Raw genomic sequence first — 26944 nt, 5'->3', positions numbered from 1 at the left:
CCCCCTCTCTCCTCCTCAATAGCTACAGACACAGAAATGGCACATCCTAAGGAAAGCTCATTGTGGGACTGTAATTCTGCACCAAGGCTGAAATTCGGGAAAGAGACTTCAGATACAGTATTAGGGGACCACTGAGGCCTATATAAAAGCATCCAAAGAGCACCATGTCATGGGACCTTTAAAATATACAAATAAAATAACCCATTGTCATGTCAGACGAGAAGCTCCTGTCAAACCTCTGCAACATCACAGCAGCATCAGGTCTGGATGGGAACAAAACTTTACAGCCAGAACATAGTTTAGTTTGAGCTAATCACGAAGGTGAACAGTGAACTGTCATTTGTAAACATCCATCACAGTTTACAGACCACTTTCTTGATTTAACTTTGACCTACCAGTTTGGATGTGATCGCTTTTAGTTTCACATTAAATAAAGAGGTTTAGATTATAAATTGTTGGCTATTTTACAACCTCTCCGTTTGTCTGACTGCTTGTGATTCTTGCCCTGTTGTATCGATGTTGTTGAGTTCGCAGATCTCAGTAAAAGTTAACTTGCTTGAATACAATATTATTGTAACTGACAGGAGTGATGGCCAAGACTATAATAATAGGACGCAAATTGTGATGTTATCCTTTAAACTAGTCATATGAATACAAGGCATGCATTGTTCTCCGTTGTATCACTGAAAATGCCTGTTTCTGATTAAGTAAATACTTTTTCCTCAGCTTGTGGTAATAATGGGCTGGTGTTCATATTGTAACAACCTTTTGATTTACTACTGAGTCACTGGGCTTGGAGGCAGGTCAGAGAGGACATGATACATGGTTTTGTTTGTTTCTCAACAGTGTGCTGATCAGCAGATCAAGGTAAAACAGGCAGTGTGTGTGGGTTCATTCCCCTTGTCCCCTCCCCTACGTGTCATTCATGCAATTTGCTTTGGCTGAGCATTACTTTCAGTTACACTCTATTGAGCTTACTGCTGTGGATTTTGGGTGTGAGAGTGCCTAATTGTTTCCTTGCAAGATTGTCATCAGTTGTGCTGTTTTTCTAACCGCAAACACATAAAAATGCTGAGAGAAGTGCACTGTTGAATAACTTATGGAAAGAAACATGCATAAAGACACACAAGCAAAGAGAGCTTGGTGTGTACTACACAGAAGAAAAAAAACAGTACATAATGTAAATCAAATACAAAGTGCAAGAATGGGAATATCAAGTACACAAATTCCATTATAGTGCACCTGGGAAAACCTTAAAAATGTATTTCCCTTGCTTCCTCTGCACTTGCCTAATGCATCATAATGGAGAGTACTGCAGTTTCACATTCAGGAAATGGACTCTCAAATAGCAGAGATCTAGGGGCCATTTCTGAGTGAAATGAGTTGCAGCGTCATTGTCCAATTACTTTTCACCAATTATCTCCACCCGGCATGTTTATGAATAAAATGAGCTCACAGTTGACGCAGAGGGGAGGTCATTATCAGCCAACACAACATAATTGCAGATATGCTGGCTGCTTTGGGCAATGATAGGCATCTTGGGGCATGCACGCCCCGGCCGGGAGCAGACAGCAGCGAGAACACACAATGTCCCCCATGCTCGAGTAGCGAAAAGCAGAGTCAGAGGTTTGAATTTGGGAGTCATTATCAACAGACACGCTACATTCAACCCACACACAATTATCAATTACTGTAACAACTCTTCTCAAATTCTCTAGTGGCCAGATAAGTGTGGGACAATTTTCCTCCATTCCCATCAGGCCTGATTGCTGGAGCTCCACCAGCTTCACAAAGCCGCCCTGTTCAGTAAATCCAATTTCCTCGCAAATGGAGTCCAGCTCTTTGAAAATGAAGGAAAACTTAGGAAATGTGCTACATACACACAAAGTTAATAAGCCAACTCGAGTGTGTTTAGACGGAAGTATGCTAATTATGTTAGGTGCTGCTTTACATGCAGAAAGTTTATTTACTGCCTCAAAAGTGAGCAAAAGGTTATCTTTGGAAACACTTGTGTTTTGTTTCCATTCAGTTTTATAGTTGTGTCTTTTATTTTACTAGATTTTTATGATTATAATCACCTTTTTTTTAGCCATGCTAGCAGCCTCGGTCCAGACTAAAATATCGACAACAACTAGCCTGTTGAATGGATTGCCATGAAATTTTTTACACACATTCATGCTCCCCAGATAACGAATTGTAATAACTTTGGTGACCCCATTTTATTTAATTTGTCCAATTATTTGGTTAATACCCAAATACCTGCAAAACTAATGACATTCCCATCCGCCTCAGCCGTACTTTGTGTTTATTAGCTAATGTTAGCATGATAACACACTTTAACTAAGATGGTGAACATTGTAAATATTATGCTTTGTACTTGATACACATCAGCATTGTCAATGTGAGCATGATTTCTTATTAATTAGCCTATACAATAGCAGGTATGTGCATTTATGGTATGTTGGACCAGTCAGTCAGAGTTCAACTCCAAAAATGCCAAGCAAACAGGAATTTGTAATTATTATTAGTATGTTTCTTATCTCATTTTCTTGCCTCAGTGGGAAAAAAAACATGGTGACATTGACAACTACAAAGTAAAATCTCTCAGTGGGACTATGTATAGCCTTGTTTTACTCCTCTGGAGCAGAAAGGCTTGCCTGAGAGGGTTGAGGTTAGTCAGGTATGACCCCGTTCTACATATTTAGAATACAGAGCAGAGAACCGGTTGTGCTGGAACAGGCTGGGAATCTAGGGGACTTTATGTTCATTACAAACCATTGTACTGTAGGCCTCTGTTCACACAAAACACACTGGTTCAATCTGATTATTTTTTTTAAAGACATACATGTTTAAAATGGTCCTAATAGCATACATTTGTGGTGTTTTTAATGTTGATGGTATGTTCATATGAAATACTGTATGAAATGAATGGTTTGGGTGTTTGTAAAGTGTTTAATTTATTATTTAACCTACTGTTCTTTGGCTTAAGGACAGTTTGTGTGAGGCAGATTGTGATCAAGAGAGAGAGAGAGAGAGAGAGAGAGAGAGAGAGAGAGAGAGAGAGAGAGAAGTTAAGTACCTGACACACAGGACAAAACCGGAAGCTAGCGAGTGGCGCTCAAAATAAAAGCATGCGATTTTGCATAGAGTCATTTCATGTGTATGTAGCCTATGCCACAAATTGCAGTATTTTGAATTCAGTTCTATAGGCAGGTATAGCCAAAGCATAACTGGTGAAATATGTTAAACATATAGCCTCTGTAATTGACACTTGCTGGCTAAGTGTTAGGCCTAACTGATTCAGAGAGGGGTTGATTTTCTAACATGTTGTCTACCCCATTTATGTAAATAATAAGAGTAGGCCTAGGCTAAATACCAGAAACACCTATCACGTATATGTACATAATCATTGTTTATTTTTTACCCATCTTTGGTTAGCTTTGTTATCCTTGTTTTTTTTCTTAGTTGTAGGCCTATGTCTATTTCCATTTCCACTTCTATTGGAACTGTGTGTAACATTGAGGGCAATCAAAAACCGGTTTCAAATTCCTTGTGTGTGTGTGCACACATTCTTGGCCTGTGTTGGCTCAGAGGTAGAGGTCGGCCCTCAACCACAAGATTGACATGTGGCGTCCACTGCTTAGGATGGGTGATTGGATTTCACAAAATTGTACTGTAGGCCTACAGTTAGATGTGGTGGATAATAAAGACAATTCTTCAATTCTGATTCATACTTCAGGGGAGCCAAAAAAAGTAGGCTATCTTATTCTGAAATCCATTACCGGACGTAGCCGTTATTTTTCTTGCTAGCTTTAGCCTTCGTTCTCTAAACACGAGCACCGCCTGTCCAGCTCCACGCACAACAACAAACGTACTTTCCAGGCAGCAAAAGAAGCAACAGAGAAAGAAAGAAAGACATTTAACATGCAGTGCAATCAACAGACACCATAGTAAGGTCACGGAGTTTGTGGATAAAACGATTAAAAAAGGACGAAGAACACGTCGCATCCAGATTTTTCTCAGCAGACTTTATAGAGCAGCTCTCCCGGACTGTCCACTCTCCACCGTGCACGGTAAGTTAACCATGCTTTTATTAGATTTTTATGATGTATTAATACTAATTTAAAGAGTAAAGTACAGGGTTGTAGCTGTAAAACTGCATGTGTCCTGTTGTCTTTGTAAGTTGATGGACACCTGAAAGTAACGTTAAAACTCTGCGCAGGTGTGTGAAGGTACAATTTATTACACAGGGTGTCTGTTGTTCCCTTTTTAGCTTAACCCCCAACACTATCTGTAAGTCATGGAGAATATTAAGTGTAATTTTTTTGCTCAAGTATCCCAAACAAATTCTTTTACAATGTAAAATATCGCCTGGAGGTCCCTCCTGAAGTCTTTGTGGTCCTCTCTAGTTCTCGTTTTTATCAACTTGTGCATCAGGCATGGCAGGTTCAATGGGTTGAGACATAACAAAGTGCCTCCTGCAGTATACACACAATCATTTCCTGCTCAGACTTGAGCTGCATTTCAGATCATAACTCAACAATTTCCTTATCATGGACCCTGTATCCATCTCCCCAAAACAAATTAATTTAAAGAACTATAGGCTTCGATACCGTTCTGTGCTCATGTTGTCCCAATTAATAAATAATAATGATAATAATAATTTATACTTTATTAATCCCGCAAGAGAAATTACAATGTTTTCACTCTGTTATTATTATTATTATTATTATTGTTATTATTATTATTATTACTCTTGGGCTGAATGGAACCTGGGTCCCTGCAATCGGACATAGGTTATCATGTATCCCGGTTCAAAATTCCTGGACCTTATCACAGGACCATAGGACATGAAGTAATTGGCCTTCCTCTGTCTTACATTTCCAACAATTTGGTGTGTCTTTCAGACCACTTCTAAACAATCTGGAGGGAGTCCAATTGAAGCGATGCATAATCTTTAACTGAATGAGGCGCACCCTCACATCGTGTGGCAGTTTTAATATTCCTACAGATTCTGTCCCACTCCTCATCATCCAGTGTAATACTCAGATCCCTTTCCTTTGTCTTTTTGAGGGCTGTCCAGGCTCCATCCCCCAGGTTTTGCATAAGCATAGAATAACGTGTGAATTCTTAACATGAATTGCATTCCCTCTCTTGACTCTTTCTATAGCCACTTTCGGCTCGACACAGAGGCACTTTTCACAGTATTATTGCATTGCCAGGTGCACTGTGGCACCAGAACTCCAGTTTGTGTAGGAGAAATGAGAACGTAATTCAGTGTTTTGCACACAAAAGTTTGCCTGTTGCTGGTAAATTGGATTTGTCCTAAGATGGATTTATGGTGCATATGTGCACAGTAGCTCTGTAGTGTGTGTTTAAATATGCTCCAAAAATCCCCAAGTGGGCTTATTTAAGTAATGAGGCTCCAAAAAGCACCTTGTCTATGTGCAGCTGCCTCATTTGTAAACAAAGGCCAAATACTTGAAAACGAGATGATAACACGACAAAGAAGAACAAACAAACTAAACAGCAGAGCAACTCTCCTTGCTCCAGCCTTCATTCCCCAGCTCTACTTGATGTTATATGCACATTTTCTTCAGCATAAACACACACAGAGGTCAAGTGCTTACCTCAGCAAGCTTGAAAAAGGGCGGACTGTGTGCCTTGACAGTGGGAGGCCATAGTCTATTTGCATTGATAATGTCTCAAGGGATTTTGTAAGCACATTGCAAGCTTCCCTCACATCTTCAGAGGAACTGCTTTGTCAACATATCAGGGTGTTGGCATCCGTGTGGAGTTCTAGTCTTCTACATGACAGGAATATTATGACTCTGCATGTTTAGGAATGGGGTTCTACAGCATTTTATCTAATCTGAATCCAGTATTTATTTATCAATGGATCTGCATCCTTTTGGATCTCTTGTTGAATTTATTAATTTAGTTTGTTTAGGGAAGAGGCAATTTTAATATACATTTTATTGCACTCAGTACAGTAACAAAATCAAGTTTTTAACAAATCTTAAGTAGGACTGGATATAATTTGAAACCTTTTAAGAAACATGTTAATGCATTACCTGAGTTTTGGTGTTGAAACCGAAATTATACTGTACTTTTTCAATACCAAAGTGAAGGGAATAGGAACATCATTTTTTAGCTCTTATTCATTTGACAAAATATACCAAACTGCTTAATGCATCAGTGGTAGGTAGATAAAACAATAGTGCAAAGAAAGAATTTGAGCATGCATTCAATGACAACTTTCGGTCCTCTACACTTCTTACATTTTACAATGTAAAGTATAATGTTATCATAGCCGATAAAAATGATTACCAAAACTATTTTTATTTTATTTTTTAATGTAGATGGCATCAAGAGCTCCTCCATCTTTTGTCACCAGCTTCTTGCTCACTTCCTCTTTTATTACTGTATATTCCCTTTTATGTTCCTTCATCAGCACTTTAACCTGCAGTCTGCGTTTGTTATTTTGAGCCTATTTGTGTCTGAGCTGGCAGACAGGAGATGACATTTTGCACCATGCCCCGCCGTAGAAAATATGTGGCTTCTATATCAAGGGAGCAAATGTAAAGTCCTCTGGCCTCAAGGATTAAATCCATTAACATCAAAAGATTGTCTGAGGTAGCAACGTCTCACCTTTTCATGTGATATGTAAGGGGTTAAGTATAGCTGACTATTTGTTCATGTGGGTGTATGTCCTCATGTTTACTTTTTAATTATTTGTTGGAACACAGAACACACCTTGTTTGTTTTCAGTTTGACTTTGTGAAGTTAGGGAAACAGGGATGAGGTGTGCATATTTATTAGTCCAAAAGCCCCTGTTTCATAATAGATAACGATGTGTTTTCTGTAAGTGATAGTCTCTCTGTCGTGCTGCTGCTCTCAAGGTTTCCCCTTGAGCTGTTTCAACTGGAGGTCAAGTCCTTTCGTTCTTTGTTTTACGGCGACACAAACCCTCTCCGTGAAGAACAAATAGAAAGAGAGAAACTTTAGAAGACAAGACAACAATGGAAACAGTGGGAGGTGTTTTGCTGTCAAGCAATATGAAGACCGTTGTTTTAAGTTGACCCGAGGGCCCATCATGTCAAATAAAATGCTGATTTAGTATTCTGTAGGTTTCTTTGTTTATGTAGTGTCCCATTGTGTTGAATTTACTCTACTGTCGCTGTTTGCCTGCTGTAATTAGTGCTGTTGCAGTTTCCCACACCACAGTGTTTAAAACAGTCCAAAAATAATGACAGTGTGGCTTTTCAAACAATGAGCCGTGACGCAAAATAGGCTTCGGGCTTATTATGTCTGTTTAGTCTGTGCATGACAAAGAAGGAATGCGTTGTGTGTTAAACTTGTGTTTCATCGCCGTCGGGCAAAAAAACCTATCTCCATATTTCGTCATTTTGATTTTTTTTTTCTTCATAAATCAATCTCTCTCTCTCTCTCTCTCTCTCTCTCTCTCTCTCTCTCTCTCTCTCTCTCTCTCTCTCTCTCTCTCTCTCTCTCTCTCTCCTGGGTGTAAGTCCTGTGTTTTACCCATCCATCCATCCATGCATGCAGCCAACCTCCGTTTCATACTACTGAAAGAAACACTGAGAAGCAGAGCTTTTGTTATAAATGATGGGAAAAACGTCTCCATTTCAAGGCAAATGACGATGAATTGATAAATGGTGGTAGAAAGAAGAAACCGACTGTTGACTTGAGGAAAAGAAGAAAGCGAGGAAAGGCCGGACGCGGGACGCGATCCCCGCTCTCCCGCGTGAAAGTCCTTTGGCTCCCCCGGGTGAAACTCCTGCCACTCTCCCGGCTGACAGTCCTGCCCCACGCGGGACGCGATTCCCGCCCTCCCGGGTGAAAGTCCATGGGTTTATAATATTTAAACAGTGATGAGACAATTTCATCTGACTTTGTCGAAGGTAAATGGCTAAATATAATGTTTTCAAATTAGCTTTTCTTTTTTCATTCCCTGAAAAGCCCCGGTTTTGGACATAGGCCTACAAGGTTTTCACCCGACAGCGACAATTTTCCCATGTAGCTCCAAGTTTTCTGCTGAAGGAAGACTTTGTTTCCGTTTAGGGGATTTCATGGTGTAGTTGGCCAACTGCTGTTTGTTAAGGATCTGCTGTAGTGTCACAACCCACTGTATAAAACTGAACCCACAACACACGCAGTATGTTGACAAAACAAAGTGAGCGCTTGCACTCAACCGTCACTCCTTCCTTCCTCTTCTTTTGGAGTAAGATTTTCGTCTTGTTTCTAATGTTTCTTTAACCATGTGTGGAATACATAGCAGACAGGGTGATTCGGTCAGATCTGATTAAGGCGTCGGCCACTCAAATCAGTTTTTGTAAACACTCTTTGACCTTGGTCCGCCTGGGACAGGTTTGTAAATAACAATTCATGTTCTTCTTACCTTGCCAACACAAATAAGTGTCTAAATCCCATTTTTTTTTAAATATGATTTGACCTGCCATCTTCAAATGTTAGCCATACATGTATACTTTACCAATTTTGTTTCATCATCTCTTCCTGTCCTTTGCTCTTTTAAAGCACACATGTTAACCACGTTAAGAAAAGGCGATATAAATAAACAAACTAAAGCTGGGAGATGGGGAATTGGATGCATTTATTTCACTCAGATATGACTTCTGAAACTTGTGTCACAGTAATAACCTTTATATCCTGGATTGGTTTGGTCTTAGTCTCAGTTTTGTGCTCAGCTGTCTGAGGGCATCTGTGAGGCAGGAGCTGAGGTTTCAAAGACGCCTGATCCCTGAGCCTGGGAACGGGTCAAGACCCCTTCATTTTTCCTTCCCTTTCTGTCTGAGTGTCTGTCCTGACCCGAGCAGGTGACATCTGTGATGATGAATATTTGAAGAATACAGCAGATAGAAAGTATTTAGAGGATTAAGCAACAGATGTCTCAAAATACACAAACACACACACACACACACACACACACACACACACACACACACACACACACACACACACACACACACACACACACACACACACACACACACAGGCCTCCAACTTAATTATCTTTGGTCAGACCTTATGGGATTTTTGCTTCGACCCAATTTTCAGGTACAGAGCACAGCGGCCATTAATCTGTCGACATCTTTTACCTCCCAAATTGCCATATTTTGTCACCGCCTTTCCTGGACCTTTGACTAATGGCCTCATTTCAATGCAAATTGACCATGGCACCAAAACAACCACCATCCATATTTTAAAACTTTGAATGCCTTAATACAACTCCAAAGTCTTGTGCTTCTTCCAAAACTTTCACCAACCTTTAGTCTTTTTACATAAGTCATGCAAGTCCATAAAAGCCTTTGGCTTATATGCCTTTTTAACATGTCACAGTTAGAAAAGCACCGGTGTAAAAAAATGGAATAATGCTGAACTGAACTGTGATGTAAGAGAACAACTTTAGGGCTCCAACCAATGTTTTTTAATTATACTGTATATTAGTAGCCTAGAAATCTAGACGCACCCTAGTGGCAGCAAATTTATTTTGCAGCCAGGGGGGGTCTAGGCACTCTCCGCTGGCTTGCGAGCTGGAAAAACCAAACTCTGGTCAGGCCAATCACATCGTGTATAGAGTCAGTGGGCGGGCTTATGGCTGCTGCTGCTGGGAACAGCGGTCTTCTGGAAGACTTGGAGTTAAAGTGCCCATATTATGAAAAAAACACTTTTTCTGGTATTTGGGGTGTTATGTTGTGTCTCTGGTGCTTCCACACACATACAAACTTTGAAAAAAATCCATCCATGCTGTTTTGAGTGAGATACGTTTTCTGAATGTGTCCTGCCTTCAGTCTCCTAGTGAGCTGTTCAAAATCGGCTCGGACTGTGACGTCACAATCCGAAATGAGCTGGCTAACCGCAACCGTTAGCTCGTAGCGTTAGCATTAGCATGCTAACGCTAATGCTAACACTAGCATGGTACCTCGTTCTCAATAGCAAAGCACTGCTACAACACACACAAGTTCACCATAATCTACAAAAGAACTACTTACATGTGTGCCCTCATTTAGAAGTCTCCCAGCTAATCCTGCATTGTAACGGACTGAAGTTGGAGAAACATTACTTCTATGGAGCTAGCTGACATGATCTACATCTGAGCTACTGAGCATGTGCGAGTGCAATCAAAGATAGTACAGAAGAAGAAAAGAGGTCTCACTTTGTAGCTAAAACAGAAACCAGGTGAAAAGAGGATCTGCAGCAGTGAGAGAGAGCTGTGCAGTACAACAAAAATATGGTGTTTTTTGAAAATTAAACCATGTAAACCTATTCTGGTACAACCTTAAAATACAGTTATGAACCTGAAAATGAGCATAATATGGGCGCTTTAAGCTTTTCTTTGAGAAAAGAACAAAGAACGGCACTGAAGTCATTCTTAAAAAAGGAAGATGTGTTCGGAGTTTTGCCGACCGGATACGGCAAAAGTTTAATCTATCAACTAGCTCTGCTACCTTCTTCGTTGCTCTGCCTGGTTGTAGCGCTATCCGATTACGTGCAGAGGGAATTTGAAAGACAACCGTTTATCCCGCCCCTCCGATTGAGCCCTGACAATGGTGAGTTCCCAGACCCAACATCTTGATGTGGGTCTGGCTTGTCAGGCTAGTATATTAGGGATGCAACCGATGATTATTTACATTATCGTTTAATCTGCCAATTATTTTCTCTATAAATCGTTTTGCCTATAAAATTTCACAAAATGCCCATTATAATTAACCAACAGTCACCCAAAGATATTCAGTTTACTATAATATGAGAAAAAAGCATCAAATCTTCATATTTGGGAAGCTGGAACCACAGAATTTTGGACATTTTGGCTTGAAAAATAACTGGACCCATCTAAGAAAACAGTTGCAGAATGATTTTCTGTTGTCTAATCATTTCAGCTCGGTTACAGATTAATACATTTTTTTGCAGATTATGTATTCTGATTTTAAATTGATTTAATCTTATTAAATGATTTCTGTTCATCAATTACTTGGTGCACCACGGGACAGTCTCATCCACTTGTTTTGGCCGAATTTGGCTCTTAAAATCCACAGATTTCTCACTGTATTTAGAAAATTCAGGGTTGTTTTATATCGGAACTTGACGCAAAATGGAAATTATGCAATCAATGCTGTTTTTTATTCTACAAACATTACAGTGGCCATCCCTTGAATACTGATGACTGTGAAATAATAAAATAACCCTCCCCCTGCTCCACTACTATACCCACATTCAAACGTGTGCCCCTTTTCTTCCTCAGGATTGACCCACGTCGCTACATCTTTTCCTGCAGCCACTTTGCAAATGGGTCCCAAGAAACCGCTGCAGTACTGATTAGATTTACAGTTTCACAAACAGCCCAGATAAGGTGCCAGAGCGGCTGGACTTTGCTGCCTTCACAGCAAAGTCACAGTCATCGACATCACTTAGTGACGGTGGGGGGTGGGGGGGAGTGTCCTTGGAGAGGGGGAAACACTTGTTATCCAGGATAACTTGAAAGTGGACTCTGAAGTCATTAAATTATTTATACTGCATCAGTTCTGGTAGAAACTTTACTAGCAGTTACTAGCAGTTACTAGCGCTAAACGCAGTTTAGCGGTGCCATGGCTCTAGCATTGCTTTGCTGGCCGCTTGGTCCACCTTTTTGGTCGAGAGTGAACAATCTCAATAACTATTAAAACTATTATACTATTTATTTATTTATTTATTTTTACAGATGTTCATGGTGCCTAGAAGATAAATCCTACTGACACTTGTGGTTTTGAGTGAAATGTTTCAACAGCTCTGGGATAGATGGCCTTACAAGTTTGGTATTCGCTTTAAGGGCAGGGTTAGTAATGTGGAAAAGTTAGCAAGATTTGAAAGTAGCATCTCCTCAGGCGTTGGTCTAACCCCTCCCCCTGACCTCGGGGCTCCGACCCACACACAGACGTGCACAAGCCCCGCTGCTTCAGAGCAGAGCGGAGGAAGGACCGCAATTTCACTTCATGTCTCATTCACTGATAAACACCTAATATTATCATACCGAATGTTTAAAACCAACATGACTACTGTTAGCAATGCGGCAACGATGCACATTGAGCTCAGGCTCCTACATGGAGGGGTAGAGTACGCTCAGCGGGGCAAGGAGGCATTTCATTGGTTCTAAGCGGACGGCGAGGCAGTAATTGGTGGGCGTTTTGACAGGATTACAGCAGCTACAGATGACCTTTTTCAGAGCCCATAAGTTATTTATTGCTGTCGGGGTGTAAAGACCATTTCAAACAATAAATTAAAAAAAGTATATATTGGAAATGGTTACCGACCCTGCCTTTTAACATTTCCTCTAGTGCCATCATCAGGTCAAAATTGTGCTTTGTCAAATACTTTATGACCAAATACTTGCAAAACTAATGATCCCCATCAGCTGTACTTTGTGTTTACTGCTAACGCCTAACACGCTAAACTGAGCTGTTGAACACGGTAGATCTGCTAACATCGTTAGCAGATCTACCGTGTTCAACAGCGTCGACGTTGTTTGATTTTTGATTTGATTAAGTTTATTTCGAACATGTTAATAAAAATAAAAGATAACTAAGAACATGTTCTGTACATTTCAGTACAAGCAAGAAAACCAACAAAAACAAAATACTCCGCAAACATATCTTTCAAAAATGATTGTAAATGATTCAAATAAGCATTTCAAAGTACAGCCTTCAGAATGATAAAATATTTCTTTGATGGAAAGTGAAGTACAGTGTAACTGGTCGGATTACATAGGCTCAGACGTCGGAGTTAATCAGAGGACGGGGGCACAATTATTATTATTAAAGTTATGTTTGGCTTTGATCCCGAAAGTAAGTTGTGTCAGGAGAATATTTTACAGAGCATGTACACGTAGTGGGCTGCGTCATCTGTTGTCACTTGTGGGTGATTAAGTGAGTTAAAAAGGGCATGAAAAACAACATGCCCTGTTCCCATGAGCAGCTGGGATTGGCGGAGGTAGTTAGTGTGATCATGACATTCACAGCTGCTGCAGTGAGGCCCATATGTGCTGATGTACAGGCCTGGAGCCTCTCTGACTCCTAGTTTGCTCTCACACTCTTTTTCTCCCACAACCACTCATTTTCCCACTCACCAACTCCTCAGCTGTGTCAACTGCCCGTTATCCTGCTGTAATCCATCTCACACCTTCTGACTGTGGTGTAGCCCACAGTCATTTTCACAGACTGTGGTCAGGAACATGAGAAAACACCGCACAGGGAACAGACAAACCAGTCGACAGTTTGAAATGGAGGTGTGTATCAAAAAAAAAAATCCCTTTATCCTGTCCATGTGTAGCAAGTCCAGTTTATTACAACTTGGGACTTGTTATTGTAGTTTGGCCATCATTTCTAGCAGTTATGATAAAATAGCTATGTCACAAGTTGATGTGACAGCTAAAAAGAAGTCAGATGGAGTAACACACGATCACACAGGTTTTTAATCAAACCCCGAGTTTTGCCAAACTTATTTGGAAGAGAAAAAAAAAGCAAACTGTAAAATACATACCAAGATGTCTGTAAATATCATCACAGTTTACAAACCAAATTCTTGCTTCAACTTTGACTCAATGTTATTGATCTAATCTCTAACACGGAATCTTAGTCTTTATCTAATCTGAGCTCTTAACCTTATAAACGGTGCTTTTGTAGGCCTAGTTTTGTATTAAACTAAACGTAGCAGTTTGAACCAGCAACATCCTGAACGTACTACTGAACTGAACGTCATAGAAATAGTGCACTTGAATGAGGATGCACTTGGTTAGAAAAAAAGTAAATAGACTACATAACCAGTGATGACTTCTTACGCAAAACTCCTGCTCACATCTTTCCTTTGCAATGTGAGAATGTTACTGACATTTTACTTAGGTTTTTACGTTTAATCTAGCTAAACTGTTGGCTTGTCTACAACCTGTCTGATCAGCTGACTGCTCATGTTTTTTATGAAAATAACACCCAACTAAACTGTAATTATCCTTTTCATGTTTAAATCTTTAACATATATCCCCCCTTGCCTCTCTTCCACTCTTCTGTTTCAGTCTCTACGTTAGTTTTTATACACCTTGGCCGTTTGTTTACTCTCACCCAACAAGGTCATATTACTCCTTTTTTGTCTTGAAAAGCAAGAAAAAAACAGTTTTACCAATTTTAAAACATTGCTTTAACTGGCTCCATCCTTCTTGTCTTCGTTTAGTTTTCTTGCAGTTGGAGGTACAGTTTGTAAGTGGGGCGACCCCCTTCCCTGAGGCTGGTTGTTTGGGTATTTTTAAATACATTTCTCCTCGCTCTCTGTGTGATTTTTTTGGCCTGATTTTAATCTCCCGCTGAGAGGCCAAGAGATGGACGGCTCACAGACACAGTTAGGGCTGGGCAATATATCAATATTATATCGATATCGTGATATGAGATTAGATATCGTCTTAGATTTTGGAAATCGTAATATCGTAAATGGCTTAAGTGTTGTCTTTTCCTGGTTTTAAAGGCTGCATTAAAGTAATGTGATGTAATTTTCTGTGTTACCAGACTGTTCTAGCTCTTCTATTATTTTTACCTTTACCCACTTAGTCATTATATCCACATTACTGAAGATTATTTATCTTAAATCTCATTGTGAAGATATTTTTTATAAGCACCAATTGTCAACCCTATAATATCGGCACAATATCAACATCGAGATATTAGGACAAGAATATTGTGATATCTGATTTTCTCCATATCACCCAGCCCTAGACACAGTCCATTAAATATGATATGCACAAAAACATACAAGACACACATTCCTCCAGTGAAGGTTTTTAAGTGGAGAGGCTGACCATGTGGTGGGAGGCAGGCTGACTGAGAGGTGGAGAGGTTGCAGGGAAGAATGAGGGTGTGAATCAGAAGCTGTGTGGGTGGTGGGATGCCCGGTTGGGCAGTAGCTGCGTCACAGCGTTGCATAAGGGCTTACACAGAAAGAAGAAATTAGCGTGGAGAGCCATCAGTCCTGCCTGCGCACTCAGAGAGGGAGAGGGATGTCAAGTATTCAAACAATGTACCGTTCATCCATCCATCCATGCTTGACAGATAAGCCATTATTACCTTCCTGTGCAGGCTTCCTTGTATTCATAAATAAATAAAAACTAACAAAAAATGCCATAAAAGAAGTTGTTTTGGCATTACTATAAATACTGTAGATCATATTTGGCTTACAAAACCAAAGGGACAACCCAATATCTTTTCTAAGCATTTTGTCCAGTAATTTCAAATACAGTTAATGACCCTTTCTGTCATTAGTTTGAGCCACTAAAGTATACAATTTATACCAACAATTTACTTTTAGCTACTTTTCTTATTCACTCCAACAATCTTGTTGTCGAACAGTATTTAGTTAAGCTAATCAGTTTTGCTGTCGCTTTTTAGGAACAAGGCTTTGGATACATTAAAACACCACACAACAGTTTGCATAGTCATATGTAATTATATGCCTTATGTATTAACATTTGTTCCAAAAAGCACCACTTCTTCACTGACAGCTGCACTCGTGGTCCTTCCTTGTTTCCTCCTTATCATCAGTACAGTGGAAGTGGATGGAGTTTTCTCTCTGTAGGTTTCTAAAATGTGGGAGGATGTTTGAGGTTTGGCCTGGATGATCCTAAATGAGGATGTCTGAGAAAATACAATTTGTGCTGTTTAAGATGGAATGTGATGCTTTCCATGTGGGTCATCTTTCGCTCTCCAAATAAGACGAAGATGCCAGTTTTCCCAGCAGATTCACTTCCCACCCTCTGCCCAGTCTTTTCTATGTAAGTTGTTTTTCCTCTATGCTGCTATTATGTTCTTGACCACAACCATGCCATGTACAAGCAAGCAGCTGTAAAATGAAAAAGAGTGGCATGTTTTCAGTTGTTCCTAATAGGCTGGTGTGCTTTTTTTTTTAGCATTCTCAGATACCCAGAGTACAGTATTGTCAACACATCTGTTAGTATGATTTCCCTTTATGCTCCACCACTTCCCTATTTTCTGAGCGGCCTTTGTTCGGGGTGCTGCAGGAATCTTCTTTAAAAAAAGTTGCTGCTTTAATTTGTGTTAATTCTCTGACATCTGAAACCAAGCATTTCTGGTTGAGACTTTTTTTTTTTTTTAAGATTATTTTTTGGGGGGCTTTTCCCTTTATTTGATAGTGACAGTGGATAGACAGGAAAGGTGGAAAGAGATGGGGGATGGCACAGCAAAGGGCCGCGGGTCGGAATCGAACCCTGGCCGCTGCAAAGGACTCAGCCTATATGGGGCGTACGCTCTTACTGGGTGAGCTAGAGGTCGCCCCGGTTGAGACTATGTTGACGTTATTATATTGTTATTATTTTGAATGGCAGCACAATCACACCTGTTGTCTTCCCAGGTCAAAATTGACCTGGTCTGCTTTGATAGTTTATAAAGCATACAACATTCTGTGTTACCTCTTTTATCCAACTTCATTCCAACTAGTTTTACACTTATTTTTTGCAGTCATGGTCAAACAACAGAGAGCTAAAAAAACAAAACTATTTTATGACAAATTGTCTTGTGCGAACCTGTGTGTTCATCAGCTGAAAAGCACAATGATTTGTGTTGTGTTTGTGTGTGTGTGTGTGTGTGTGTGTGTGTGTGTGTGTGTGTGTGTGTGTGTGTGTGTGTGTGTGTGTGTGTGTGTGTGTGTGTGTGTGTGTGTGTGTGTGTGTGTGTGTGTGTGTGTGTGTTGGATAGAGTCAATTCGGTCGGTCCCTAAAAGTCTCAAAGTTCTGTACCCAGGCCTTGTGGTAATATGTCACTGCTTTGTTTACAGCTTTCTTTTCGTTAGCTCCAAGTAGCCAAAAATCTTAACTCAAAAAAAATCAGCCTGTGACACTGGTCAATATAGGGTTTTTAGAATGCAGCATCTGTTTTTTTCCCCCCCATATACATAATCCATAGATACTAATGTACGAAAAAATTGTTCAGTTACTTGTCCTATCAGTAATTAATTACTCGTGCCCGTCTCTATTGTAAAGAAGCACTTAATGTGGACATAAAACCTTAAAAAAACATTTGAATGACACTTGGTTACCTGCTTAATCATTCACCATTTCAGAACAGAAGGGCCTCTATTCACAGCAGGTGTTTGCATGTTCATTATCTGCTTTGAACTGTCATGAAAGCAGTTCATGTCTACTTCAAAGGAACCTTCTGAGAGGGGTTAACTCGTATGAATTTCTCCTAAATAAAATGGCTTTACCCTCTGATGGAGAAGAACAAGTAACTTCTCATCTTTACTCCTCCACTTCATTGATTGTTGATTGATTTGTGGGTCAGTTAACAGGTCATAGTGAGGTTTAGTGGTATTGAAGAACATCTTTGAAGGTGCCCGTTCAGCAGATGAATAATGTAATGAAATGGTAATCTACTCTTCTTTTTTTTTTTTTTCTTCTTTTTTTTCATTCAGTGTACATGCTCCTCTTCCAGTATGTCTCCCTCTGCTGTTTGGTCTTCCTTGTCAATGTGGAAAAGCAGGTGAGGGGAGCGGCCCTCTTAAGTAAACACCTGTTTATGATCTTTGGTTCGATTGTCTGTCTGTCTGTCTGTCTGTCTGTCTGTCTGTCTGTCTGTCTGTCTTTAAAACAAACAACTATTAAGGTATTCCTGTACAGGGCTCAAAGTATAGACTGTGGCACTATCACAGTGCGACCTTTAAGAAGCTGTCTTAAAGCCATCTGGATTGAGCTACATTACATGTGGGAAGCCACAGTCTCCTCAGCACTTCCATCTGTCTGTAACATACAGCAGGAACAGATGGAAGAGCTGAAAGGTTGTTTAGCTTTAAGTAAAGCCCGTACAGTTGCAGTTACCCTGCAGCAAGTTGGTAATGTTAATTTTAGTAAACATCCCTGATCCTGCTGATAAAACAGGATGCACATTAACCAGTAAGCTGCTACTCCACTTTCAGCTCCTACCACAGTGCACCACAGTCTGAGGGTATTTCCCTCAGTTTAAATATTATTGATTTACAAATCAATCTATTTTTTTTATTTTTTTTATCAAGATTACAGTTTTGCCACTGCCAAAGTCTTTATATTTCAAAATAATGTTAAGAAAACTTGGATCTGCATCAAATAGTAGATGTAAGTGCCAGATTTTTTATTTTTTTATTCACAACTTGCAGTAGTTCATTAGAAAGTGGCACAAATGTTTAAAAAGGCCTATTCTGTCAATTTTGTAAAAATCATCAGTAAAAAAAAAAAAGAGATCCACACTAAACACAAATAACTTACTCAACTTACTCAGCCAATTGTCTAATCTTTTGTCGTAAAGCAGTCGCTGGTTAGCTTAGAATAAAGACTGGGAAACAAAATCCAACTTGAAGCACCTCTAAACCCCACTAATTTACCCTGTCTCATTTGTTTAATACGGACAAAAAAATAAAGTATAACAATTTCACATTGTTGTTTTACTGGAGGTTACGTGTCCGACTATTTCTTGGCCGAACGGCGTAACATCCTGGGGGTCTTATTACCCCTAAACGTCAAACTGTTTCTTTTAAAATCTATTAACTGTTTTTGAGAGATTGTGTTAAATAACAAACAAATGGGACCAGTAACATAAAGTAATCTCCCTGGTAGAGGTAACAATTTAGTTTATTGGACAGCTCTAGTAACAACATTGTGCCTGTCTGTTACTGTGTGAATAATTGATGTTCAGTGTTACTTAGAAATATTATCTCTTGAGTCACAACTGCCAACTGGTCCAACACTTAGGTTCAGCCGATATTTATAAAATTCAAGACCCCTAAACATGGAAATGAAACCTGCTGAATTGAAGTTGGGAAGTTGAGGGGGTTGGTTTGATTCACAAACAGTGGATTTTATCCGTACACCATATGTCTGTTTCTTTCAGTAGTTTGTTCTACCTGACATGATATTGTGTGCTGAAAACATGATATTGCCAAATGTAATCTAAAGTTTGTGAATAGCCAGCAGTCTGAACTAATGGCTGTCTGGTCTTCTCACCTCTGGCACTTTTCACAATCTTTTCTCATGCTCTTTTACTCCAAACTTCAATATTGCTTTACCTCTAATACACAAGTTTAATGAATTACAGATGGAGTCCGTACTTCTTTCCAGATGGTGGCAGTGTGCTTCCTACCTTCTTGTGTTTTTTTCCGGATGTAAAGGCAGAATTTAATCCACATTTTTGTTATTTTTAATTTTTGTAATACATGTATTTTTCAACTTGGAAACTGTATTTGTCTTAAGTTTTTTTTAACCTCATCTACTATAGAAAATGACAAAGAATTGTTGAGAAAACCATAAAAAAATGTTAATTTACTTTGGGGATAGTTGTTTAGTGAACAGCGTGCTCGGTCTTCATTTGTTGACATGGAAAATCCCCTCAGTCTCAACCTTGCTCCACGTGAAGCCTTTTTGCCATCATGACTCAGATTTTCCTCTTTCTCGCTGACTTCTATAAACACACTTGTCACATTTCAGGTTTTCCAACTCTCCACAGTGGAAGTAGTCTCACTGCTTCTTTTCTGCTGATTCAACAACATGCATTGTTTTTTTGCTTTTTATCCCCTCAGTCTGGGAGAAGAGAGAATGAAGATCTGCTCACCGGTTTGAGTTCCTGGGATGCTCGACCGACCTGTACACCACGCTTTTCTAAGGCCTCCAGAAGCTAAAGACAGGGTGTCATTAACAGGTAAGTGGAGCCGTTTGGACGAAATGTGGTGTAAATTACAATAAATAAGAACTTTTTGGCTGTTCTTGAAGTTTGATTTTGTGTAAACATTCTTGGATTGCTGCAGGAATCGTCTTTAAAAATGCTGCTTTAATTTGTGTTAATTCTCACACACATCTGAAACCAAGCATTTCTGGTTGAGACTTTTTTTTTTGTTTTTGTTTTTTAAAATAATTTTTTGGGGCTTTTCCCTTTTTTATTTGATAGTGACAGTGGATAGACAGGAAAGATGGGAAAAAGATGGGGGATGACACACAGCAAAGGGCCGCAATTCGGATTTGAACCCGGGCCGCTGCAAAGGACTCAGCCTATATGGGGTGCACGCTCCCACTGGGTGAGCTACAGGTCGCCCCGGTTGAGACTTTGTTGACGTTATTATATTGTTATTGTTTTGAATGGCAGCACATAATCACACCTGTAGTCTTTGGTAGTTTATAAAGCATAGAAAATTCTGTGTTACCTCTTTTATCCAACTTATTCCAACTAGTTTTACACTTATTTTTTGCAGTCATGGTCAAACAACAGAGAGCTAAAATAAACTACTTTTACTTTAATATTTTACGAAAAAGTGTGTGTGTGTGTGTGTGTGTGTGTGTGTGTGTGTGTGTGTGTGTGTGTGTGTGTGTGTGTGTGTGTGTGTGTGTGTGTGTGTGTGTGTGTGTGTGTGTGTGTGTGTTCATCAGCTGAAAAGCACAATGATCCATTGCTGTGTGTGTGTGTGTGTGTGTGTGTGTGTGTGTGTATGAAACACCCAAAATTCAATGAAAGTCGTGATCATCAATTTTACTTGCGAAGATTGTTGTAGGGAACCATCCATGTTATTTTTGGTTGAAAGAAACCCATATTTCTGATAAAGAAACTTTGAAAACGGGGTAAAATTTGACCCGAAGACAACACAAGGGTTAATTTGTGTTAACTCTATGACATCTGAAGCTAAGCATTTCTGGTTGAGACTTTGTTGACGTTAAGAATTGGCTGCAGCTTGTCGCACACATAGCAGTGTGCATCCCACTATGTGTGGATGTTAACACATTCCTGCTGCGTGGGAGTTAGCAACAGATCTTAATCATGGGTAGGGTTTTACTGTAATTCCAGAGCTGGAGGCGTAACCCTAATCTCTCTGGCACATTATACAGTAAATCAGAGTGTGGCTAAATCGGGGTCCTGCCAACTCAATACAGCCATCCCATTTCTGTGGATTTATGACAGGACTTACTAAAAGTAGTTATTTCAATCTACAAGGCTCTCTCTCTTCCTTGTTTTCATTTGTGTCTGAAACTGATGAGCCACCCACCACCAAGCGCTAAACCTTCGCAGTAGTTTTATTTTGGAGGTGTACCTGGATTGCTTTGTGCCTTGGTGGATTATTTTGGAAGCAAGCAGTCCAAAGGGCCGGCTGGTCGATGCCAGTTTTAGCTGCAGTATCCAGAGGGAGTGATGTCCCCACACAGAGGCAGCGCGGACAGTGATGGATGGCCTAGCTTTCTGTCGGTTTCTGGTCCCAGACGTGAGGCGTTGTTATGAAAATATAGAAGGAAGCAGGCTGACGAGCTGCTGAGAGATGGTAGCTCGGCCTATAATGGATGACCACCTGCTGGCCATCCGCTGTGGATACAGATAAACCAGAATTGTGGCCTCTCAAGAGCCACTTTCAATGTTCGCCAGAAATTAGCCCACAGACAGCACTCCTAAATGTTTTGTGTATGTCTGTAGGATAATAAACTTAAACTATAAAACTTATGAGGATAAACCAGAAACCACCAGACGGATGTACCCAGCATTACTGCAAGCCACACTGGAATCATGTGTTGTAACTGGAATTTTACTTTAATTCCTCTCATGGTTTTTCCTTGGCTATCCTGCAGACAGGGAAGGAAGCCACAGAGTAGTCATTTCACTTTGCTGCTTCGGCTTGTAAATCAACTCCCTCAAAAGGGGCTGAGTCATGTTAGCCCCCTAGCCAATAAAGAGGCAGTGTTAATGGTGGCATTCACTAGGGTGATTTGCAGCCTGACTCTTTATCCCAGCACTGGTGGCCTTGGAGCTGCTGATTGATGGTGTTTGTTCGTCCAATCTTGGACTCTAACTGAGAGTGGTTTCTGTTGTTTTTTCTGTAGCAGGACTGGACTTAACTTGTGGCATATTCAGTGTTCTCCAGACCTCCCATTGAGACGTGACTGAGAAGGACCTTAAACTCCCTCTCCTACGTCTCATTGCTTGAAGGACAAACTTTGTGCCTACCCGTGTGACCCAGTTATAGGAGAAAGGAGAGCGAGGGAGTCGAAAAGAGAGAGGGAGTGGGACAGATCTGTTTGTGTGTGTGTAAGGCTGTGGCAGGGCATAGCCTACTTCTCGTACCCTACTTTACCCCTCTCTTCATTTAGGAGCTGAGCAGCTGAGCTCTGACTGCATCCTGTCGTTCCTCTTTTTCTTTTTTTTCTTTTTTTTATTCATTTTGGCCAGATGGTGGATTACAGGTCAAGGCAAAAGCTGAATGCTGCCGCTGTCACAAAAAATACTGTTTTGGAAGCTGGTTTCTCAGGATGTTAGAGACATGGTTAAAGATTCAAGGTTTAACCAGGGCACAAACACATGAACACACGAATATCCCATGTTGATTATAGCTATCAGGAAGTTTTGGTGTGGGCCTCTGTGTTTTTAGATCAGATTGACAGATGAGAAGCAGGTCTGCAGTGCTCTATGAATATTCATACTATAACATTCATTCATCAGTTTCACCTCTTTCTCCCTACACCTCCTGGCTTTCTTCTCTCCCTCTTTTCACTCACATCTTCAGTTTTTGTCTTTCATGCACTTAGAAGAAGACTCAATTTTGACAGACGAAAAGGCTGAAATCCAAAAAGCGCATCTGTGGCAAATGCAGACTTTTTAAAGTGAGATGATATCCTTATGCAGTCCCACTTTCTTTTTATTCACTGTTCCTTTCTACTTGAAATAGGCAGGGGAAGTAGAATGGTCTTTAACTGACAGCTCGCCTTTCCCTGGCTTTCCATTTCTTTCTCCTTTCTTTTCTTTTTACTGCCTGACAAAAGCATTAGAGGACTTTGCAGAGTGTAGTTTCTTTGGTCAAAGGAAATGGTAGAGGAGGAGTGGAGCAGGGAGAGAGGAGGTGTATCTGTCAGAGAGGCTGGGCTGTGTTAGGAGGAGGTGGGAGGCAGGAAGGAGTGGGGGGCATTAGAGAGAGGAAGGGGAGGGGACTGTGCTCCCATTCACATTGGCAACATTTGGCTTGAGAATGAGCTGGGGGTTTAGAGAAGTTTCCCTCAGGAAGGTTGGAAACGGAGCCAAACGTCCAGGAAAACAGGAACATAGTGAATGTTTGAGGCGACTAAACCTGAGACGCTGAAGGAGCTGAGGCTGGATGATAAGACGAAGCCAGTCTGAAAGTCACCAGAGCAGATATGCAGGGAGCAAACTGGGGTAAGAAACTCTGAGGGAAGGAACGTTGGAGAAAAGAGAAGTCAACTTTATTACTTTAGCAGTAAAGGTGACCAAAATGTTTGGTGAAAGCTATTTTTGGTTCATTCACTGTTAGACTTATACAGTCACTGTGAAAGAATGATTTGCTTCATAATGATGTGTCCGTTAACTTGTGCAGGTTTATCTCATGCAAATAATTAGAGCTGCAGAGCTTGGTCAATGATCAATTAGTTGATCGACAGAAAATTAATCGGCAACTATTTTGATGATCGATTAATCATTTGTTATTTTTGCCAAGCAAAAATGGCAAATATTCTTCATCCTCAAATGTGACTATTTGCTGTTTTTCTTGTAAATTAAATATGTTTGAGACTGTTAGTTAACCAAAATAGGCAATTTTTTTTAATTACCATGGCTTCTGAGAATTTTTTATTTTTTATTTTTCATAGACTAAACGATTAAACAATATAAGAGAAAATAATCAGCTGATTAATTCATAATTAAACATGTATCGTTAGTTGCAGGAAGTAGAAACTTGACAAGCTGCATTGTGCGTGCGTGCGTGCGTGCGTGCGTATGTTTGTGACAGTGTTCAGTGCACCAATTAAGCAAACCTGTATGCCCTCATGAGAAATGCCTGTTAACTGTTTTCTTTTATATGGGCTGCCTCCTCTATAAGTCCAAAGGGACTATCTCGTCTATACCATGCACTTTATAATCAAAATGTTCATATTTAACCTTTTGTTTAACAAAGAAGTCATTAAGATTAAAAATCCTGTCTAAGAAAGGCAGCATTTACAGTGAGTAACACAAACTATGCATGCTGAAACAAATAACCGATTAATCAGTTCGTCGATCCACAAAAGTTATCACCAAGTTTTTACAATCATCTACTGGTTTATGTCATTTACTTATCAAAAATGCCAGCTACTCAAAGTTATTCAAATGTGAGGATGTAAATTGAATATATTTGAGTAATTTGAGGTTGTCCCCTCGGGCACTTGCCACTGTTTTATAGAGTAAACAGTTAATCGACAGTAAACAATAATCCAGCTCCAGTTGGGAACATTAACATTTGGCCCGGTGACCGTAGTGTCTGCTGCCAGGGCTGCGAGGTGTCTGCCCAGGGAAAGGTAGGTTGTCTACAAAACTAAAATAGCTTTGTTACACTTTCTCTCTCTATGTTCCAGAAAGAGGGGGGGAGAATAAGGAGATGGGAGGGGGAAGTGGGATTCAGAAGTTTGGGCAGAGAGATGGAGAGTGGAGGAGGGGATCTCCAGACTCATTTGTTTGTTCCCTCATGAAAACTGAGACACCCTTTCCTTCCTTTCATTTGGTCTCTTTGCTTCTTTCTCTCCACGTCTTCCTTGAGTCAGAGGTGGTGTTGCTCTCAGTGATGAGGGCCAGTATGACGGGGTTTCTTTTTTTCCCTCAATCCCAACACTTTACCTGGTGTGGGGAATATTTTTAGACTCTCACCTCTGAGGCTGTGGATGTGTGTTTATGGCGTGGTACTAACAAAGAAGGATTTAGTGCAGTGCTCTTTCAGTTTGTCTCAAAGCAGGTTTGTGTGACATTGCAGTCTTGCAGGGCAGGGCCAGTAAACTGTGTATACTGTATCTTTGTAATATGGCCTCTATAAAAAGGCTTTTATACTGTTTGCTCCTGTGATTGCCAATCTCAGACGAAAGGTTGCCCTGCATGCAAATAAATGTCATCGGGATTTCTCTAGACTTGCTGCTGTACGTCTAATGAAATACACTGCTGTGATTGGCTGTCAGTCCTTTGACTGCAGACTCGGATTCACATTTAATATTCAGTAAGATCTTGTTAATTGAAATATCAATGTATTGATCTCAGCATATGGATTTCTCATCTCTGTTACGCCTCTTATTTCACCATAGAAGTAAGACGTGTAAAAAGTAAAGAGACATTTTGTGACTGGTTCAAAGAATATCCAGATTTTGAAAAGCTTTGATTCTAATTCCTTATCCCTAACTTTGATCCCCTCTCCTTTTTGTTAGCAGAGAGCAATGTACAAAACATTCAGGTAGTTATTTAGCATAATGGCAAATGAATAATCTGCCGGGAAAAGTTATAATTCTCAAAATGTCTTTTAAAGTAATAATCTCGAAGATTTTCATTTAAATGTCTGTTAAATCACTATCTATCGCCAAATGAGGTAACACAGTGGTAACTGAGTTCATGGCACACTGATGAAAGCCCCCACATTTGCAATATTACAAATTCCTGAGAAAAATCGTAAGCGGCCACAGTTAGTGACGCGTTTTCCATCACCCAGCAGTGGCAACAGACCTGCTCTTCAACTCACTTGTGCGTGAATAGGCGTACTGTTTTCCCCCCGTTCTAAATGGTTACTATGGCCGAACAAACAAAGAAAAGAGCGAAGACTACAGACAATGAAAAAACAAGTGAAAGTGAGAGCCGAAAACACACCTGTGATTACCCCCTATCGCCATAGGTGCCGCCAAATAGAACAAAACTTTGAGTTGTAACATTAAGAATTAGTTCTTAAATATTGAAAAGTATAATAAACTCAAGTTTGATGAGCAGATTTGGTACTAGAATGATTTGATAAAGATGTAAATATTGTAAAAAAGAATGGGGTCATAAAGGTTTATCTTATTTTATATGCTATAATCTGTGCAGGATTTACCACCAGTCCAGAGGCCAAATATTTGTTATGTATCAGTTGGTCTGTGATCATTTGATCAACAGTAAAATTGTTTGATAATAAACTCCTGTAAAGCACAAAATCAACTTAAATAGTAAGGGTCTTCCTGTCTTGTAGATGAGCTGTGTGCACAGTATACGGTGCATATTACTGAATGTGTGTTTAAAGATATTCCCAGAAAACAAACGGGGTTAAAACCAATCAAACAATGAACTCAATAGTGTAGCTTGCAGTGTGTGTTGTCTTTTTTAGTCTGTAGGGTTTGATCCATACAGTTTAATGCAGTGCAATCACATTTTTTTTAAATGCAGCAATTGCAGATTCTCTCAATGCTGCTTTTCTTGTGAGTAATTCTATAAAAGTGTCAGGGCTGAAAGATTGGGGATAAAACTCTGAAGCCTTGGTGTGACAGCAGATCCCCAGAGCTGCTGCTGTTGGCTGCTGTAGAGAGAAATATTACTTTAAATCTCCTCTCACAAGCATGTGGCAATGTGAACGATGATGCATCAGAAAAGCAGTGGCTGTAGAGTCGCCCCGTCCTCACACTGACCAGTACTAATTCTGTCCATGTTTAGTCTTAGCTCTCATTAGCCGGTGTGCCCACACATTCCTCCTACTGAAGGAGTGACTCTGTCCGTCTGTCTGCTGCCTGACTGGGGGGTATTAAAACTTTTGAAGGGCTTTCCCAGACAAAAACAGTCTGCTCACAGTCAGTCAGCTGACACTGTAGACATTATGGGGGTGGTTAAAATATAATTGTGCCGTGCAGTGTTGGTTTTGCTTTTCCACTATTTCAATGCTGAAATGAGAAGTTTTAATGCGTTTTACAATTATTTTTCTGTTGATGGAAAAGAGCAAAGTTAAACAGCTGTCATCTTGCTTTTATATTGGCCATGCCATCTTTTTATTTTGATATATACTTGCACATAACTAGAAGAGGATAAACATGTAAAAAAAAACACAATAAAAAATAGTTTGGGTCATTTATGAGGCAAAGGTGCAGATCATTCACAGGTTCCAGCTTCTTAAATGTGAGGGT

At 40.0% G+C, this 26944-nt stretch overlaps 1 protein-coding gene across 3 annotated transcripts in view; it reads left to right on the top strand.

Annotated features, from left to right (window-relative positions):
- Positions 1–3791: 3791 nt before the first annotated feature.
- LOC120551093 (leucine zipper putative tumor suppressor 2 homolog) overlaps positions 3792–26944 on the top strand; it is a 33456-nt gene continuing 10303 nt past the window's right edge. Inside the window, exons 1-3 of one of the 3 annotated variants that reach the window (XM_039788254.1) lie at positions 3792–4073; positions 17479–17546; positions 19612–19730. The gene's annotated coding sequence lies outside the window, so the exon portion shown is untranslated. Of the gene's footprint in view, positions 4074–17478; positions 17547–19611; positions 19731–23006; positions 23211–26944 lie in introns of those variants that run through there. The other 2 variants (XM_039788253.1, XM_039788255.1) reach the window with 2 other exon arrangements.

This window comes from Perca fluviatilis, chromosome 21, assembly GCF_010015445.1.
Source record: "Perca fluviatilis chromosome 21, GENO_Pfluv_1.0, whole genome shotgun sequence".
Taxonomy (NCBI): domain Eukaryota; kingdom Metazoa; phylum Chordata; class Actinopteri; order Perciformes; family Percidae; genus Perca; species Perca fluviatilis.
This window is presented reverse-complemented; position numbering and strand designations above follow the sequence as displayed.